General features: G+C 48.0%; 1 protein-coding gene across 2 annotated transcripts in view; it reads right to left on the bottom strand.

Annotated features, from left to right (window-relative positions):
• LOC137433816 (protein PALS2) overlaps positions 1-4,076 on the bottom strand; it is a 144,988-nt gene extending 140,912 nt beyond the window's left edge. The window contains exon 1 of one of the 2 annotated variants that reach the window (XM_068126194.2): positions 3,798-4,076. The gene's annotated coding sequence lies outside the window, so the exon portion shown is untranslated. The remainder of the gene's footprint in view (positions 1-3,797) is intronic. The other variant, XM_078786035.1, reaches the window with a different exon arrangement.
• Positions 4,077-8,181: the final 4,105 nt, after the last annotated feature.

The raw sequence follows: 8,181 nt of genomic DNA on the forward strand, positions 1-8,181 counted from the left end.
GATGAATGAATAAGAGAGGAGAGAAGAGGGAAGGAAACATAGCAATGGGCACATAAGACAGAGAGGTGTATAGGGGGTTGGGGACTGGAGGGCAAGCATGGAAGATGCCCTGAAGTGGAGGTCCCTCACGGTCCCCGTGTGGTGTCCTTCCCTCGTGGTCCCCCTGTGCTGTCTTTCCCTCGCGGTCCCCCTGTGCTGTCTTTCCCTCGCGGTCCCCCTGTGCTGTCTTTCCCTCGCGGTCCCCCTGTGCTGTCTTTGCCTCGCGGTCCCCCTGTGCTGTCTTTCCCTCACGGTCCCCCTGTGCTGTCTTTCCCTCGCGGTCCCCCTGTGCTGTCTTTCCCTCGCGGTCCCCCTGTGCTGTCTTTCCCTCGCGGTCCCCCTGTGCTGTCTTTCCCTCGCGGTCCCCCTGTGCTGTCTTTCCCTCGCGGTCCCCCTGTGCTGTCTTTCCCTCGCGGTCCCCCTGTGCTGTCTTTCCCTCGCGGTCCCCCTGTGCTGTCTTTCCCTCGCGGTCCCCCTGTGCTGTCTTTCCCTCGCGGTCCCCCTGTGCTGTCTTTCCCTCACGGTCCCCCTGTGCTGTCTTTCCCTCACGGTCCCCCTGTGCTGTCTTTCCCTCGCGGTCCCCCTGTGCTGTCTTTCCCTCGCGGTCCCCCTGTGCTGTCTTTCCCTCACGGTCCCCCTGTACTGTCTTTCCCTCGCGGTCCCCATGTGCTGTCTTTCCCTCACGGTCCCCCTGTGCTGTCTTTCCCTCACGGTCCCCCTGTGCTGTCTTTCCCTCACGGTCCCCCTGTGCTGTCTTTCCCTCGCGGTCCCCCTGTGCTGTCTTTCCCTCGCGGTCCCTCTGTGCTGTCTTTCCCTCGCGGTCCCCCTGTACTGTCTTTCCCTCGCGGTCCCTCTGTGCTGTCTTTCCCTCGTGGTCCCCCTGTGCTGTCTTTCCCTCGCGGTCCCTCTGTGCTGTCTTTCCCTCACGGTCCCCCTGTGCTGTCTTTCCCTCGCGGTCCCTCTGTGCTGTCTTTCCCTCGTGGTCCCCCTGTACTGTCTTTCCCTCGTGGTCCCCCTGTACTGTCTTTCCCTCACGGTCCCCCTGTGCTGTCTTTCCCTCGTGGTCCCCCTGTGCTGTCTTTCCCTCGTGGTCCCCCTGTGCTGTCTTTCCCTCGCGGTCCCCCTGTGCTGTCTTTCCCTCGTGGTCCCCCTGTGCTGTCTTTCCCTCGTGGTCCCCCTGTGCTGTCTTTCCCTCGTGGGCCCCTGTGCTGTCTTTCCCTCGCGGTCCCCCTGTGCTGTCTTTCCCTCGTGGTCCCCCTGTACTGTCTTTCCCTCGTGGTCCCCCTGTGCTGTCTTTCCCTCGTGGTCCCCCTGTACTGTCTTTCCCTCGCGGTCCCTCTGTGCTGTCTTTCCCTCGCGGTCCCTCTGTGCTGTCTTTCCCTCGTGGTCCCCCTGTACTGTCTTTCCCTCGCGGTCCCCCTGTGCTGTCTTTCCCTCACGGTCCCCCTGTGCTGTCTTTCCCTCACGGTCCCCCTGTGCTGTCTTTCCCTCACGGTCCCCCTGTGCTGTCTTTCCCTCGCGGTCCCTCTGTGCTGTCTTTCCCTCGTGGTCCCCCTGTACTGTCTTTCCCTCGCGGTCCCCCTGTGCTGTCTTTCCCTCACGGTCCCCCTGTGCTGTCTTTCCCTCACGGTCCCCCTGTGCTGTCTTTCCCTCACGGTCCCCCTGTGCTGTCTTTCCCTCGCGGTCCCCCTGTGCTGTCTTTCCCTCGCGGTTGTCAGCTCTTTCATGAGCCTCGATTCAGTATTTTTTTTTTTTTTTAAAGAAAAAAAAAGAAAAAAAAAAGAAGGTGTTCTGCCAAACCTGAAGACCTGGAGGGAAATGTGTGAGTAAAAAGTGAAACAAAGCAGTGCAGGTGAGCAGTGAGCCTAGATGTTGGTAGTTTCACAAGGGATCGTTGGAAGAATACATTCGAACTCGAGGGGCTAGGAAGGGACAAAGGGAAACGGAGACCACCAACCTGTCTGCAAGGGGGAGAGCAGCAAGCACTGTACTGCTGCTGTTGTTGTTGTTTTGTATGCAGCCTGTCGCTGCTGGTTGAATCATTTTCTGGAAGCGCGGCTGTGCCATTGATGGTGCCCCTGCTACCAGTAAGCTGGTAAGTACTCATTTGGCTGACCCCGGAAGAATGACAGGCTGAGTCAACCCACCTGGTGTTATTTCAACGGCACGACTTGGGCTTGAATTCAAGTCCATAAGATCTTCAGCGAGCCACCTTATCCGTTAAGCCAACAACCAGGCTTGCTGCTGTTGTGGGAGAGGTCATTCATGTTGAGGACGTTGGATTCCATTGAAGCATCTAGGAATGGCAGGTGTGAAGAGGAGCCACATGTCCATATGAAAGAGCAGTACTCAAATTAACTAAAAACAAAAATGCCTTCCAAGAGCCTGGTGTTGGCGTAGCGGTTAGGGTGCCGGCTTGGGATCCTAGGATCCTGAGTTTGAATCCCGGTCGATCGCCGAATTAACGCCAGGGGGGTTGACTCAGCCCGTCATCCTTCCGAGGTCGGCAAATTGAGTACCAGCTTGCTGAGATGAATGATCCCGGTGGAATTGCGGGGGTCTTGCCCATAAGTAGTGGCGTCAGGAAGGGCATCCGGTCATAAAACATTGCCTCAAACAGGGAACCATGATTGTCATGGGGCCCGCAAGGCTAACCCCCGCTCCAGTGTGGAAAAATGACCTTAAAACGATCATTCATTCAAATGCCTTCCAAGTTGTAGCATTCAGAGGAAGGCGAGGATGCCAGTCTGTGGCTTGGTGTGGAGGCCAGCTCTGCAATATTGTCAGTCCAAGAGAAGTCATGGCTGATGGTGAGGCCTAGAAGTTCAAGGGACTGAACATCTCTCAGAAAAAAAACACAGGTGGGTTATTTACAAGATCCTTGCCGGAGTGACAGGGTGAGAGTGTGAGACGCATTTCAAGTGTTCGAGCACCATGTGATTCTTTCCAGCTCAGCAGAGAGGGAAGCTGCTGCTGATGGCAGGAAGTGGAATTGTGCAGTTGCACCATGTACACGCAGTTATCTGGAATGACAGTTGCCCAGAGAATTGGATTGTTCATTCAAGTCACCAAACAACAGATTTGGGCCAAAGACACCGCTCAAGAGCACCCTGGCATCTGCTGAAAGAGGAGACGAGAGAGGATTCCATTGGGAAAATGGAAAACCCATATTGGGAGAAATCTCAGGATTCAGTACAATTCATTTATACTTATAGCGAGATCGTTATAATAAAGGACATCAATCATTGACCAGAACGAGTTTCTCATGGAAACTTTGCACAAACTTTTCCAAAACCCTTCAAACACCAAAAGGCTTTCCTGACGATCCCAGGAATCAGCAACTCGCACCTGCCATTGACATGTGAAAACCGAGCAACGTCGGTTCATCCACCACCATGAAGGATCGCCTTGTGGTTGTGCAAGATCCTCAATGTGGCTCAACTCCTCGAACTACACATGCTCTTCCAATTCAACATTCACCGTCACAGCACCTGAGGGCGTAACAAATTGCCAAGCTCGAAACCGATCGCTAAGCCCAAGGCCTAGGCGGTCGAGAGTGCTTCGACCCAAAACCCCACGTCCGGGACCGTAGGGCATAGACCCCATTCGCTGGCACACACGTCCCAGACCAGAGACCCTAACCAAACCCTAAATATTTGATGCTATCTGCTCCCGAAATCTCAACGGTTCTACCTTACTAGTTACTGACTGAACCACCCCCACCAAAAGCCGCGAACACCGTCTGCACGACCCCTTACCAAGCTCCAGGATTCGCACCTGCCGCACAGCGCCACAGGCACAACCCTCCAAGCCACTGGATGGCTACACGTGGTCGAGCGGTCTGTGGCACCCAGCGGTCACCATGCAGCCCCGGTGCCTCCGCGAAATGTCCGGATCCAAGCAGCGGTTTCTATGGACTGCGCCGACCATTTCCTAACCGCCCTACTATACACCGGACATCATAATAACATCCACAAGCACCACACAAAGCAGCGTGAAACTGTCATATCGTAACCTGCCAATCACGCACAAGCCACGCCCACTAGGCGGGTGCTTCAATGAGGATCTCGTCGAACGACGATCGTTCCAAAAAGTAGTGTTTAAATTACTTTTTACAATTTCGCCTTGAATATTTATATGCAATTGATTAAACATGAGATTTATATGCTATTTTATTTCCACAATAGTGATGAGATACGTTTGTCACAGTTGTGGTTTAAGTAGCGGTGTATAACATGTAAAGCGCTGCTCGAATCGTTTAATAACGCTTTATTAATTATTGTGTCCTTCTTATGAAATAAATTTCATATATTTAATATAAACTTTGTTATTAGATTGTTGATCGATGGTAAATTTTAAGTTACAATCTGAGAGAATGAGAATTCAGCTACAGCTCGGTTGAAGTATATATATCACTAATTTAGAAGCGCGGTTGATATAATTCTCCTTCTTACCCTTTCTGAGACAGATTTAATTTTGATATAATGGTGAAATAATGTTATTTAAACCAATCACAATTTACAATATGGCTCGTTGTTTTATGTTCTCGATGTTTTATTTGATTTTATTGGCGTATTAGGTGCTATCTGCAATCTATTTATAAATTATAACGTACGCAAGCGAACTGCGAAGGGAGACTGGAGAGGGAGAGGGTGGAGAAAATGAAAATTGAGACGAGGTACGATAAATTGATTCGGCTTGGGTCTTAAGGTCCTACATGTTGCATCGCCAACTGGTGGGACAGCCTCATGGGTCAATATCAAGCGGTCCTTCACCTGTGCTGGATTCCTGGTCACGTGGGCATCGGAGGCAACTGAAACATTCATTCAGATCGGATTTTGAAACACCAATCCCTCTGGGCCCGTCAGAACTTTCTCATCTAATTCGGGGTTAGATTGACAAAAGTAATGGCAATTTCAGTGGGAGACCTCCAACATGGGGAGATTCCCCTGCAATGTGCGCCATTTGGTTGAATCCTCGTCTTGTTTCCTAGGTTTTCCCGAAGAGACCAGGGATGTGTTCCGTTGGCAAGCGACTTGCTATCGCTTGCCAAGCCATCCGTTCCGCACCAACCGCTTGGTCAGAAGGGCAAGTTCGCCTGAAATCTTTTTTTTTGTAATTTTACCCTCACCAGAGGAGAGGGTATTGCATTTGAGTCCCTTTGTTTGTTTGTCTGTTTGTCTGTTTGTCCGCACAGGTAGCGGACATATTAAATATGATTTTCTAGAATAAATATGATTCTAGAATAAATATGAATATGATATGCTAGAATAAATATGATTTTCTCTGCAACCGTTGGTCCGATTGACAGGAAATTTTCACCATAGATGCAACTCCACCTGTAGAATTTTTTAATGATAATTATGACGTCATAGGTCACGTGGTTCGGCCGCCATCTTGGAAAACCCGAAAAGATTTGCACCTATATCTCCAAAAGTGCTGAATAGAAAAAATTGAGACATGGCTCATTGTAAAGAACTCTCCTTGGGGAACAAAATATGTTAATGATGATGTCATAGGTGCCTCCATTATGATGTCATAATTCGACAAGTACAAAACTTCATCCGATCAAGATGAAATTTCTTGAGCGCCATGTCAGCATAAACTGGTGGAGAAAAACAAGAGAAAAATGACCACTGTGTGGTCACCAGCTGCGACGTGTAGAATCATGAGGATATCCGTTGCAATATGCGCTACCAAATTCGACCAGTCATTAAATTATACGCATGCACTAGCGTCTTTTTGTCTTTCAGTTCTGGTCTTGTCAATCGTGATTTTAGTCCGCGATGTTCTTACCTCATACCAACGCACGTCCGAGTGTATGCGCATGCGGTATTCAAAAAGGCACCCCAACAACAAGAACAACAACGTGGTCCTCTCATAGAGCTGCTGGTCGCAGCTAAAAATAATGACGTCATCGGTCACGTGGTTCGACCGCCATCTTTGAAAAAACGAAAAACTTTGCACCTCTATATCTCCGAAAGTGCTGAATAGAAAAAATTGACATGTACAAAACTTCATCAGATCAAGATGAAATTTCTTGAGCATAATCTAGGAATAAATTATTTTAGAAAAAAAAAATGATGACGTTATCGGTCACGTGGTTCGGCCACCATATTTTTTTTCACACAAAAGCCTTAAAAACCACTGAAAATACATCCTGGCGAGGGTTTGCAATCTCTGATTGCTCTTTTTCTTGTTTTTTAGCTGTTTTCGTCATGTCTGGTGCGAAATCACCAAGAGTCGGCGAGTTATCACCGGTATCCTGAACAAATATTTACAAATTCCTGCCATGACTAACTGCTGGGAAGGCAATGGTAAACCGCCTAGTTTCACCTTTGTCAAGCAGCCAAAGACATGCTTTCAGGCAAAGCATAAATCGATCGATCTTCTCAAGCTTTCTTTTTTAGCTCACCTGGACACCTGGTTCCGGGGAGCTTATGCGATTGCGCTTCGTCTGTCCTTCCGTCCGTCCGTCAGTCTGTAAATACTTGCAACTTATTCTCCACAACCGCTAATGGGATTTTGACCAAACGTGGCACAATTGATATTTGTTCTGTTGTGACTAAAGTTTGTTCACGGCATTGAAAAAATTGGGGTGTAAGGGGGTTTAACAGGGTCAAAGTGGATCCAGGGTTTGACCCCCAAAATAGGTATTTGCTTTCCTCTCTGAAACTACACACACTATTTCGATGAAACTTGACCACAACCTTCATCACCCATGATGTACCAAAGTTTGTTCATGGCAATAGAAAAATTGGGGTCTGAGGAAGTATTTGGAGAAAACCCGATGTCCTTGAAGCATTCCATATTTATCCCATCCCCCACAGACTAAAGCACAAGACGTACAGACCATATCAACAAAGCTGGTCTCAAAGCCTGCATAGTCACACCTTGGTATTCCATGCAAAGCCAAGTCCAATCTGAGCCATTCACAAATCACTAAGGTCAATATACAAGGCCTTCTGCTGAAGTGCTGCTACAGCAGGGCTACTGCAGCTGCTTCCTATCTTGCTTCTCTAATTGTGCTTGATACCAACGCCTTTTCGCTTATTGGCACTCTCAGCAGGAAACTTTTCCTCTTTCTTACCACAGGTAGTATGGTGGCCTTCCAGTTATTTTACCTCTCTTCTCCTCCCGTCTTCTGGTCTTCCTGCTCATCCTTAGCCCAGCCCCACCATCCCAAGTGCATACATGACGAAAGGCATGAGAGTGGCGGTTTTGCAGAGCTTTTCGAAACTCTCTTTGCAGAGCGGCAGTGCTGCTGAAGCAGTTTTTGGGCACGTTGCATGGATTTGTTGTAAATTGCATTTATTGCATACATGTATTTTTGGAAAGATGCATGTATTTATGGCAGGTTGCAAGTTGCATGTAGTTGCATGCATGCATTTATGGCAAGTTGCATACATTTTTGGCAAGTTGCATGTATTTATGGCAATTTGCATGTAGTTGCATGCATGTATTTTTGGCAAGATGCATGTATTTATGGCAGGTTGCAAGTTGCATGTAGTTGCATGCATGTATTTTTTGCAAGTTGCATGTAGTTGCATGTATGTATTTTTTGCAAGTTGCATGTATTCATGGCTAGTTGCATGTAGTTGCATGCAAATATTTTTGGCAAGTTGTATGTATTTATGGAAAGGTGAAAGTTGCATGTAGTTACATGCATGTATTTTTGGCAAGTTGCATAACAAAAAATTGTGGTTGTTTTATTAGTCCCCTACCGGTGTACACCGGAGGGTACTATCGGTTTGCACTCCGTCCCTCCGTCTGTCAGTCTGTCAGTCCGTCACGCAAAGAACAGTTTTCCAGACTTTTTTTTCTAAACTCTTAATGCTAATGATTTCAATCTTGGTACATGGTTTCCTCATGATAAGTTACAGATTAAGTTCGAACTTCACGACGTTTCGATCATTTTTGACAAAGTTATGGCACTTTGAACTTTGGTAATTTCCCCAACAGTATTCCGGACGACAGACTACCGGTAGGGGACATGTATTGCAGCGCAATACTCAGAATGCTTGTTTCATTTATCGTGGTTTTTTATTATTATAATTGCAGACCTATGTCTGTACTTAGTTCTTGTTCAAAGATTCTAGAAAGAGTAATTTATGACCAGTTACTTCGCAATTTGGTGTCAAA

The sequence above is a fragment of the Myxine glutinosa genome, chromosome 10 (assembly GCF_964187855.1).
Source record: "Myxine glutinosa chromosome 10, kmMyxGlut1.1, whole genome shotgun sequence".
In the NCBI taxonomy this organism is placed as follows: domain Eukaryota; kingdom Metazoa; phylum Chordata; class Myxini; order Myxiniformes; family Myxinidae; genus Myxine; species Myxine glutinosa.